General features: G+C 39.5%; 1 long non-coding RNA gene across 1 annotated transcript in view; it reads left to right on the top strand.

Annotated features, from left to right (window-relative positions):
• The first annotated feature begins 7,843 nt into the window (after positions 1–7,843).
• LOC309483929 overlaps positions 7,844–10,920 on the top strand; it is a 67,163-nt gene continuing 64,086 nt past the window's right edge. The window contains exon 1 of the long non-coding RNA XR_014200668.1: positions 7,844–8,188. This is a non-coding gene — a long non-coding RNA (uncharacterized lncRNA). The remainder of the gene's footprint in view (positions 8,189–10,920) is intronic.

The raw sequence follows: 10,920 nt of genomic DNA, 5'->3' as shown, positions 1-10,920 counted from the left end.
GTTAGCTCGCCTCTGTTGCTCAAAACTGTACTGACCTTGCTTTTATACACAGCCATACATGAACAATTCGCACCTTCTTGCAAATTGGCATTTCTTTTTTACTCAAAGAATATCTGGATGGACCTTGAGTGCCATAATTGATATAATTAATACCTTATAGCGTCACCATGGCTCCCTTAGAGACATACAACTCTGAATTGCCTCTTATAATGATGGTATTTATGGGTTTAACCTTTAAAGGGGCATGACGAATGTAAAAGACTACCGGACATATGAATGAAATCGAAATAATGGGAAATATTTTAATGAATATGGTTGAGGGCGAATGTTGACAACCAATTATTATTTTATGCTAACAACCAGTGGCTCAAAGGAAGACTTCAGTTCTGGAAGCAATTTTTGAGTTTTATATTCCACTGAGAATGATTATAAAACAGCTTGAGTGACTTCTAGTTCTTTTATCAAAAAAATAAAATAAAAATAATTCTGCTGCTGTTTCCTGGATAAACGATATGTGCTGTTCTGCTTCTCTATGGGTCTTTATCTTTCCTGGACAATATAGATCACTTTTTCTGATATTAAAATTACACAAGGTTGTCACTTGTAGTGGTGTAAGTTTGGTCTAAATATTTCTAGAGCTCATTTTTTTCATTATTGTTGGGGAGATTCAATCTTCAATCTGGTCCACCATATATATATTCTTAAGAAAGACAAACGTAAATGAAGAAGAAAGCCAAAATATTACATGCGATGGATGTATATACTGAGTAATTTACAGTTTTGTAAAATGGGTAAAAATGACAATTTTCACCTGAGATTTGGAGTCAGATTACAGGGCGGTTAAAATGACTTTAGAACTGCATCATTATTTTACTTTTACACCGAGATTGTTAGGTCTATTAGTTAAACCAGTTGACTTTAGCCATCTTTGCTTCATTATAGCTATGCCAAGCGTGACATTTTAAAAATGGGAAAAAGCACTTCTTTTGTTTTTTGCCCAAAGTTTGCATGCCTGCAACTCATATTAAAAATATCTTAATATCCTTTTAGATTCTAATTCTTAACACACTTTTCTTTTGGTTTCTTAATTTAAGGCCGAATATGGTTAATTTTAAGTCCCAATATATAGGGATGTTAATGTGGCTCCATGAGTAAATTAGTACACATTTTCAATGGACAAATATCTTCTTCTTTTTTTTTTTTATCAACACAATTGAATATTACTGAGCACCATAAATAGTATTTTTCCAAAGTTTGTGTGCCTGTAACTCTAAAAGTAATAAAGATATCTTAATATCCTTCAATATCCTCATTCTTAATCCTCTTCTTTTGCAATCTTCATTTTAAAGGCCCTATATGGTTCAATCCCATAGATATAATGTGGCTCCATGTTCAATTGTTGAATTTTACCCATTTTCAATATATAGCTACACCAACGGATATTACTATATCAAACTCTATTCAAAACGATAAACATAAAAGGTTGTTTGTTTGTTTTTTGTCTGGAAGATACGAAGAGTTCGGATGCAAAAGCCTCTAAGTGCCATCTGAAATTTTCTTCTAGAATGATCATTTTTATAAAGCTTGTATATTTAAGTTAAGTAATTTCACTTAAATGACAATTAATAGGTAATTTGCATTGCCATTTAAGTGAAATTATTTAACTTAAATATACGAGCTTGATAAAAATGGATCAAAATTTCAGATGGCACTTAGAGGCTTTTGCATCTGAACTCTTCATACATAGATTGCATAAAATTTAAAAGCACAAATATCGTCTTTGAAATTACAGGCAAAAAAAATTTAAAGTTTAAAAAAAAGTAAACTAATGTCACTTAAAATTTTGACCTAGGCCTAAATGTTTTTGCAACCATGTAGCCTATGAATAAATGAAAAGTGCATACTTTCCAGATAAAGAGAACTGAGATGATTAGTGTGGGCTGCTTTTTGTGCTAGAGATTTTATTTGCTATTTTGTGTTTCAACAACTAAGTCCAACGAAGTAGCCTACGGTACAAGTTACTTTCATGTAAAATGTTTTTCTCTATTTAACATTAAAGGAGCATTGCGTAGGTTCTGAAATTTCTAAGTTACTGACACCAGTGGCCGTTAGAGGAACTGCAGGCAGTCTCATGCTCGTTCTCGGTGCGCCACATTTTGCGTCACATTTTGTGAATTTTCGCGCTGATTCGGGCCCGACTCCTCCACACACAGTTGAGCCTACAGGCTGATAGAGGCAACCGTGGTGGACAGTCAAGGTGTCATTCTTTTTATTACATCATGGCTGGCTCATACATGTACAAATGAAAACTATCTTAAAGATTTTTTTAAGGAAAAACCTACACATAGCTCGATCCTTTAACTTACAAATGACCTCTCGCTGGCCCCGCCCCCAAAATGGCCATTGTCCAATCACACATCATAGCAACCGTAGCAACCGTTACTATGTGAGCAGGTCCGACAAACATTGACTACAAGCAAGATGGTGAAGCGGTGCGCCCACGGCGTTTGTAAATCGGACACTAACTGTTAGATACCCCGAGAGATTGTCTAGAGTTGTGTTCTTTCCATTCCCAAAGCCGAAAACACAACGTGAGCGGTGCCCCTACAATGGATAAAACAGTGTGGACGGCTCGGCGAAAGGCTGAGATTTTTTATAACGTCTTCCCTCAGGTAGATTGCATGTTTTCTTGCGTTGCTAAATGTTGGACTCATGAACAAAAATCACGTTGTTTGTAGTCGACCAAACTGATTAGCCAGAATCAAAACGCGGACAGTGAAACAATGGATGGATTTGCCGTTCAGCTCGAGTCCCGATGGCTGTGAAGGATTCTGCTGGGTCTTAAAGCCTCCCGCGAACGTCTATGTTTGCAAATCAAAGATTTGTCTCAAAGAAATGGTTAATTCTCTATTTAGAGTGTATGCCTGAAAATACGGGACAAACTGCGTTCCGTATGGCTTTCATACGGGACGCTTCATTGATTCCTTAAATACGGGACGATTCCATAATACGGAACGGTTGGCAACTCATGTATTGACCTTTCAAGAACCATTTGAAACAATAGGAGCTAATGGACTTAATACTCAAAGGACACTTGGTCACTTGTGGTGTTGGGTTGATTCATTAAAAAAAGAATTCTCATATATTATATTATAATATAATATTCTATACTAAAATTAAGCAATAAGCCCTGCGAAGCCGTGTTTTACAGTGGATTTAAAACAGCTAAACAAACAGGGCGTTGTTAGGGGCATTGCTAAACCATAGTGCTAATCTCTTAACTCCATTGGACACTTCAACTGTCTGAGAATCCTCGTAACTCCACCTCTTCTTCACTCCGCGGCGGGAGCCTACACGGTATTTTGTCTCCTCAAGATTGAAAGTCGCAACGATTAAGAAATTCTCGTCGAGCGACTCGTAAAGCAAGCCTTAAAGGTTGTATCAGCGATTTCAGGCCCAAAAAAGGCCCAAACATAAATGATCACATTCATCTAATCTTTCCAAACGATCCGCTAGCTGCTCGCCCCATAAGCAGGCCGTCAAAAAAACGCGTCTCTGTAGGCAGCCTAGGCTCTGAGAATCTGCACACAAAAACAATTGGTTTCACCAACCACTCAAAACCCAAATAAATAGTGTTCCAACCAATCACCGACAGGGGGTGGGTGTTGTGAGGTTTTGCGCTCGTGACTCCCCAGTAGCACCTCAATGCAGTACACGAGATCTAGGGGGCGGAGTTGGATCCAGATATAAGGGGTGGAGATTGGTAGGTTTAGGGGTGGGTTTAGGGATTAAGGGCTGGAGATGGGTAGGTTTAGGTCATAGACAGTATATAAACTGGACACAGTGAAGGATTCAACGGAAAAAAATGAAGTCAATTAGAACAACTAACTTCCTGATGGTCGAGCGTACTGCGCAGACTCAAACTGAGCTTGACGATGTAGATATGACGTGAGCAACCCGTCTGTCTTCTAGTAGCTGTGTCAAGAGAAATCTGAATCATTCCCTTCCGAAAGTAGGAGGTGTCCATGAGCTAGGAGCAGGAGTAACTTTTGCTAAGTATTCTGATTAAATACTTTGTCATTTTGCCTCCACGTCCCCCCGATTGCGCGCGAGCTTCTCCTCCTGTCCATACGGTAATCTCTCTACTGTGCGACAGAGAATCGCGTGGTTATGACGCAATCGTTAGCCTATTTTTACAAAAACTGCATCTACGGGGCCATAACGTAAGATACAAGGTAATGGAGCCTTTTATACATTTTCGTGTTTCTTTAGAAATAAATAATGGACAAATGGAGTCTTTAAACGCCTCAGATGTAAAGTTATTCGCTGTCAAAGTGACGCCAAAATGAATGGGAGTCAATGGGATGCTAACAGCAGGTGATGGTCCGCTAGCCAATGGCGGCGCCCGGGGAAACTTCAACATAATATAAAACCCTGCCCCCCTGGTTTAGGTATATGTAAGGTGGGAGGAGTTGGATCTGGATCCGACTCCTCCCCCTGGATTTCATGTTCTGCCGTGACTGACTCCGACTTCGCGTGCAGCCATGTATGAGCGCAAAACCTCACAACACCCACCCCCTGTCGCATCCACGCTAGCCCACAACAGCACTGCAAATAAAAACGAACAGAGGGGTTACCAGGATGTCATGTTTGGGGGGGCATTTGGCTTGTTTGGGGGGGCAACATAAACAATTGAAAAAATTGGCGCAAAATTAAGCTATAGGCCTACTACACACAATCTGTTTTAGTGCATATCTTTTTCTAAGCTAGGAACCCAGAGATAGGCACAGGGCCCCTATTAGACTATAGGGCTATCACATAAAAGTTAGTTAAACCAGGTCAACATTAATAATATGATGATGATATTATTATTATTGACAGATTCATAAATATCAGATCACGGTGATTGCTTGATGATGAGTGACAGGTGTTTGCTTGTGAGAAGACGTACACGAATAGGCTACCGAGAAGGACGAGAGTTTTTTTTTTATTAATCTGAAGTCACGTTTGTATAGACAAGAGGTAAATTAATTTGTTTCTTCTTCTAAGCTGTTCCAGACGTAGGTGCTACTTTTAGGGCTAGAATGCTTCGTGAATTACTCTTAGTAAACATATTAGGAGTCTAAAGTTATGAGTTTCTCTTAAATTCGCCAGTTAGGAGCTACTTGTAGCCTCTTATACAATTCTTTGTGAATGCGGGCCCAGGTAAAAAAATTTGATATGCTTATTTAAACAGTATGAGAACAGTATTTGAATGTTATTCTCTGGTTATAAGTCGCTTTGGATAAAAGTGTCTGCTAAATAATTAAATGTAAATGTAAACATGTAGGCCTAGATAAAAGGAAACATATTAGGCTACTGTGGTTCAGGAGACCTAGAGAGTTGAAATAAAAGCTATTTTTGTGAAACTATAAGAATTGAAATTATGATATGATTAGCAGAGGCAACTTTAAAAAAATAAATAAAATTTTATTAGTGGTGCTTGCCATAGGCAAATATTATTATTATTTTACCCTTTTTGTGAACTATTGTAGTACTTATTCATTGATTTCATCAGGTCCCTGATACATCCAGTGTATCCTATCTACAGGACCAGTCTGCGGCTAGTCTTGGCAAATTCAGAAACAAATTCATTCATGTCCAGACCTTTTGTGATTTTTTTTTCGTGTGCCAAAATGACCAAATCTCTCTTCCTTAGGTGGAAAAACAAGTTCTTTGTGAATTGCGAGATTTATTGTACTAAAATTTAAATGCAAAAGAAAAGGTATGAGTCTGCTGTTTTTGTCAATTTTAAGTTTTAATTTCAAATGTTTGCGAATCAGATTTTAATATAAATACATGTTTAAATATTTTACCACTTGCTTGAGCAACTAAATATATAAATCTATATAGAAGTAATGCATTGAATAATACGTTGATTAAATTGGGTTTAAACGTGAATACCTCTATTAAAGAGTGTATATGTGTACAAAGAGAAATCGCAATGCTGACAAAACTTTTTTTTAAAATAAAAATTGCTGATAACTTCTGGATAAAAAAAAAAAAAAAAAATAGTGAGTAGGCTATGTGTTTCTGGTACAGCCGATCAGTTAACCTACAACTGCTCCTGTACCGCATATGCACTGCACACGGCTTTCTCGTCTTACACATCACACACTCCACTGTTATGGTGGCCATTTCAGTAGATTTACTCACTAACATTGTTGTGGAAACACATTAAGCATGGAAACTAACATATGGTAGTATCGTGCTACAGCGCACATTCTATCAGCTGCAGTTATGGCGCCTCAGCTCAGTCCCAATCAACTCGACGTACATTCACATCACATGTTAATGCAGCGGTAGAGTTACAATCACAGGACACTGCACTTATTCGCAATCGCAAAAGATCATTATTTGCTCGTGCTTTTAAAGCTCTGCCAGGTAAACATTTCATTGGCGTTCTGTTCTCACCTGATGCACTTTTTCTGAGCACGTACACCCGAAGCGCGCGCGCACTGTCAAACAGCGCCAAACTGGATTTCTGTTGGGTCAGACCCATCTGCTAGCGATGGAAAAATATGCACAAAAAAATCCACTTTTAAATGTTAATTTATCATCAGATGGACAGATCATTTCTCAGGGGAGGCAGGGCTTATCCTAGGGGAGGCACTGCCTCCCCCAGCCTCCCCTAGACACGCCCCTGAACGAACTACACGCTAGTTTGTAACAAACTATTCGACTCCACCATTTGTTCTTAAGGCAGAACGTAGCTAGTACCATAAGCTCATAAGCTCTCCGTAAAGTAATGCATAGTCGTATAATATGATGTTTACCCTCAATATTCCAATAGCAGCCTTCAAATACGTGAGCAGAAGTTGTGTTGAAATTCTGTGAATTTCAGATTAGGCCTATCCTTCATTCAAATTTTTGCCTTACGTAACTATTGTTAAAAATAAGTTAAATTAAATATGATACTACTTAATCGTGATCGTAATTGGCATTTTTAAATGCATCATAATATTCAGAAAGTGTATTTGAAATAAGATTCATGAATAAAAAAAACACTGAAAACACCACATAAGAAATTACCTTTATTATGATTTCATTTGACATGCACAACACGGACCGATGCACGCAGTTGCATGCTGTTTAGGATGGTTTTGTGTTGATGAGCCGCTAACAAAATAGTAATCTACTCACATAATGGTCTCTCTTTTAAAATGTAAGCGAGTGTAATGTCGGCATTATCATATATGTCTATCAGGTAAATTATTGATACAGTTCAGTCAGTCTGCTATTTTATTCCAACTGTTACTCCTGGTCGGAGACTTCTGTAAATATTTAGTTGAAATTTACTTCAAATAAATTTAATTGTGGAATGCAAAAATATTTAGTATATAGTGTGCAAGTTGTAACTTTCCATTTACATCAAAACTAGCATAAGTTGAAACACAGTGCAAGCGGCCCCAGTACCTTGTCATTTCAGTCCAGACCATGTAATAACTCTGATATTACTATGTTATTACGCTAAGTGTTCATGAGTGCCACACAACCAACTTAGTTATTAACAAATTTAAAAAAAATCCTTGTGAAAAAAATCCTTGTGTTGTGACAACAGAACTGACTGAGGAAGAATCCATGTAAAATAGTTGTAAAATGTCCAATTCAATCACTTTGCTGAAACTTAAACTGGTTAAGTTGTGGTGTGTTCTAGTCACACAATAATTGCTGATACAAAGGCTTTGAATCAAAATGCAGAAGATAACAGAAGAATCAAAACACACTCTACTAAATAAAGACAATACAGGACAAAAACTCAACTGAGTTTGACTAACTCAAACTGAGGGCATATATACACATTTATTCATTTAGCAGACGCTTTTATCCAAAGCGACTTACAAATGAGAACAATAGAAGCAGTTAAACTAACAGTAGGACAACAAAATCCAAGTGCTATGACCCTTCTCAGTTTAATCTAACGCAGTACATGTTAATTTTATTTTATTTTAAATAATCTAGGATCTTTAGATTTGCGCCACTTCCTCTCTGCACCCCTGAGTTTAGAACAATGTTCACGGAGAGCATCAGATAACCAGGGGGCAGAGGGTGTGGCGTGGGCTGGCCTGGAGGAAAGGGGGCAGAAGTTGTCCAAGCAGGGTGTTAAAGTGGAGAAAAGAGTATCAGTTGCACTGTTAGTATCTAGTCTGTGAGCGGATCAGGTGGAGGAAGTGTGGATGAGACCAGAGAGGATGGCGAGAGGGTGAGAGTGAGCGTAGGTTTTGCTGAAAGGTGACCTGTGGAGGAGTGTGTGTTGTGTTCTGAGGCAGGTTTAGGTTGAGAGTGAGGAAGTGATCTGAGTTGTGCAGTGGAGTGACCATCGTATCGTCAGTGGAGGAGTTGCGCGTGTAAATAAGGTCCAATTTGTTACCTGATTTGTGAGTAGCCGCAGTAGATACTCGTTTGAGGTTGAATGAGGCAAGCAGAGTGTGGAAATCAGCAGCCTGAGGTTTTTCTAGGTGGATGTTGAAGTCTCCAAGAACTATGAGAGGAGTACCATCCTCCGGGAAGGATGAGAGTAGCACATCAAGCTCCTCCAAGAAGTTGCCAAGCGGACCTGGGGGACGATATACAACTACAAAATGGATTTTAATAGGGCTAGTGATGGTAATTGAATGTGATTCAAATGAGCTGTTGTCACACAGAGGTGGTAAAGGATCAAATTTCCAATCGTTTGAGATGAGCAGACCAGTACCTCCAGTCAGGCGAGGGGTGTGTGAGAAAGTGAAGTTAGTGGAGAGGGCAGCCGGTGTGGCAGTGTCCTCTGGTCTGATCCAGGTCTCAGTCAGGGCCAGTAGGTGGAGACCTGAATGACTAGAAATAAGATGTAATGAAATCAGCTTTGTTTACAGGGGACTGGCAATTCCAGAGACCAATAGGAAAAGAGAATATAGTACTTCAAGACACCGGAAAGGTACGCAGGTTTTTAGGATTGAGCTGCCTCCAACGTGTGATATTTGATTTACGTATGTTAGTAATAATAGGAATTTGAAAACACAGTGTAAAAGAGCTCACAAACAGAAAGATCAGATGAAAAGTTGTGTGGAAGAGAAAGGAAACAACAAGTTAATTAAATAAACAACAATAATTGAATACCCTTGTCGGTGTCCTTGCTCGGTGGAGTCGCACAGGTAAAGTCGTTGGTCTTTACAATCTTTGGTCTTCACGCGACCGCTGCCGCGGTGCACTAACCTATTTTATACATGCTTAATGTCTCGTTAGTGAATACAGCAGGCCACGCCCTACTATTTAGCCAAGGAAAACTCAAAAGTCACGACACACAAACAAATGCCACGTGGCCGCGCGTTTTACCAGAGTAAAACACAGTAAATAAAACAAAGTTTCCTAGCAACAAAGAGCCGCGCTAAAATCTACTGGGAAAAGTAAACACTCACAGACTGATGTTCTCTCCTGTTCTTCGACTGCTTCTTCTAACAAGTAGGCTACTAGCAGATGGGTAGAATAAATACTTTAACTGTTAAATACTTTAATACTTTAGCCACGCCCTACTATTTAGCCAAGTCACGACACACAAACAAACAAATGCCACGTGGGCAAGCGTTTTACCAAACACAGTAAATCAAACAAAGTTTCCTAGCAACAAAGAACTAAAATCTAAAAGTAAACACTCACAGACTGTTGTTCGACTGCTTCTTCCATACACAAACTAAGGAGCCAATTAACAAGGCACACCTGAACTGAGGAACCTAATCAAATCAGTGGCTATGGAGACAAACAAGTGGCTGAACTAATAGAACAAACTGTAAAGCTAACTAGAAACAAAACACAATGAAAACCAAATTAAAACAGAACATACTTGTGGCACCTACATTGTCCTGTTGAAGAAACAAACATAATCATGTTGGGTTGGTTTAATGAGTCCTTCTTAGACTAAATCAAAAGACATGTCTTTCTGTCCTTTTTGAAATACAGTATAAAAGGATTTCAAATAGAGGACCTAGAAAACATAGGTGCTCTCTGTAGAAACTAGGGCACAGATGCTCCCTGTGGTGACCCAGTAGGCACAGGTGCTTCCTGTGGGGACTAGGCACTCACTAGTTCTCCCTGTGTTTTTTTCTGCCTCCACTTCTCCATAGTCTTCAGTGTTGCGTCTGAATACAGGGCCTTCTCAGATGCATTACTCAAGATGAAGGATGAGGTGAGGTTCCCCTTCTTAGAACTGGTATGCAAAGGTACTCCCTGTTGGGCACAGATGCTCCCTGTGTAGACCCAGAAGACATGGGTGCTCCCCGTTTCTTCTTCTGCCTCCACTACTTTGTGGTCTTCAGTGCTGCATCTTCTCAGATGCATCACTGAAGACCAGGGATGTCGGGCATGAAGTTCCTCTGCCTCCACTGTTTCCCACCACAGCCCTGAGGTGAGGTACCCATACTCAGGCTCCTCAGAGATGGGGCGTGAAACCTCCATTATTGCCCAGCAGCGAGGGTCACGGTGAGCTCATCTGAGAATTCAGGAGATAAGGACTCCCCTCCATTCTCAGGAAAACCGGTGGGCATGGTTGACATACTCATATTGATTTTGGAATTGATGGTGAAAGAGGATCTAAAGAGCACCGACAGAACGCAACTGTCTCTGACTCAGCACGATTGGGCATGATCAGTTGTAAGTTTCAAATTATATTCATAATCGCCCTTACAGTCGTTAAGTTTGTCCCCGGCGTAAGAGGCAAAAGCTAAAGATCCCTTAGCCTCTGAGATGGGCGCTGCTGCAGCAGAAGCCTCAAGCTTCTTCTCTTCAGCGAGCCTAAAATATCCCACCCCCTTGACAGGTGCCTTTGTAACGATAGAATCAATATTATTTGCTTCACTTGTCAGTGGTTATAATGTTGTGGCTGATATATATTAATTGAGATAAACTGTC

Source organism: Leuciscus leuciscus (assembly GCF_965113295.1).
Source record: "Leuciscus leuciscus genome assembly, chromosome: 20".
NCBI lineage: Eukaryota > Metazoa > Chordata > Actinopteri > Cypriniformes > Leuciscidae > Leuciscus > Leuciscus leuciscus.
This window is presented reverse-complemented; position numbering and strand designations above follow the sequence as displayed.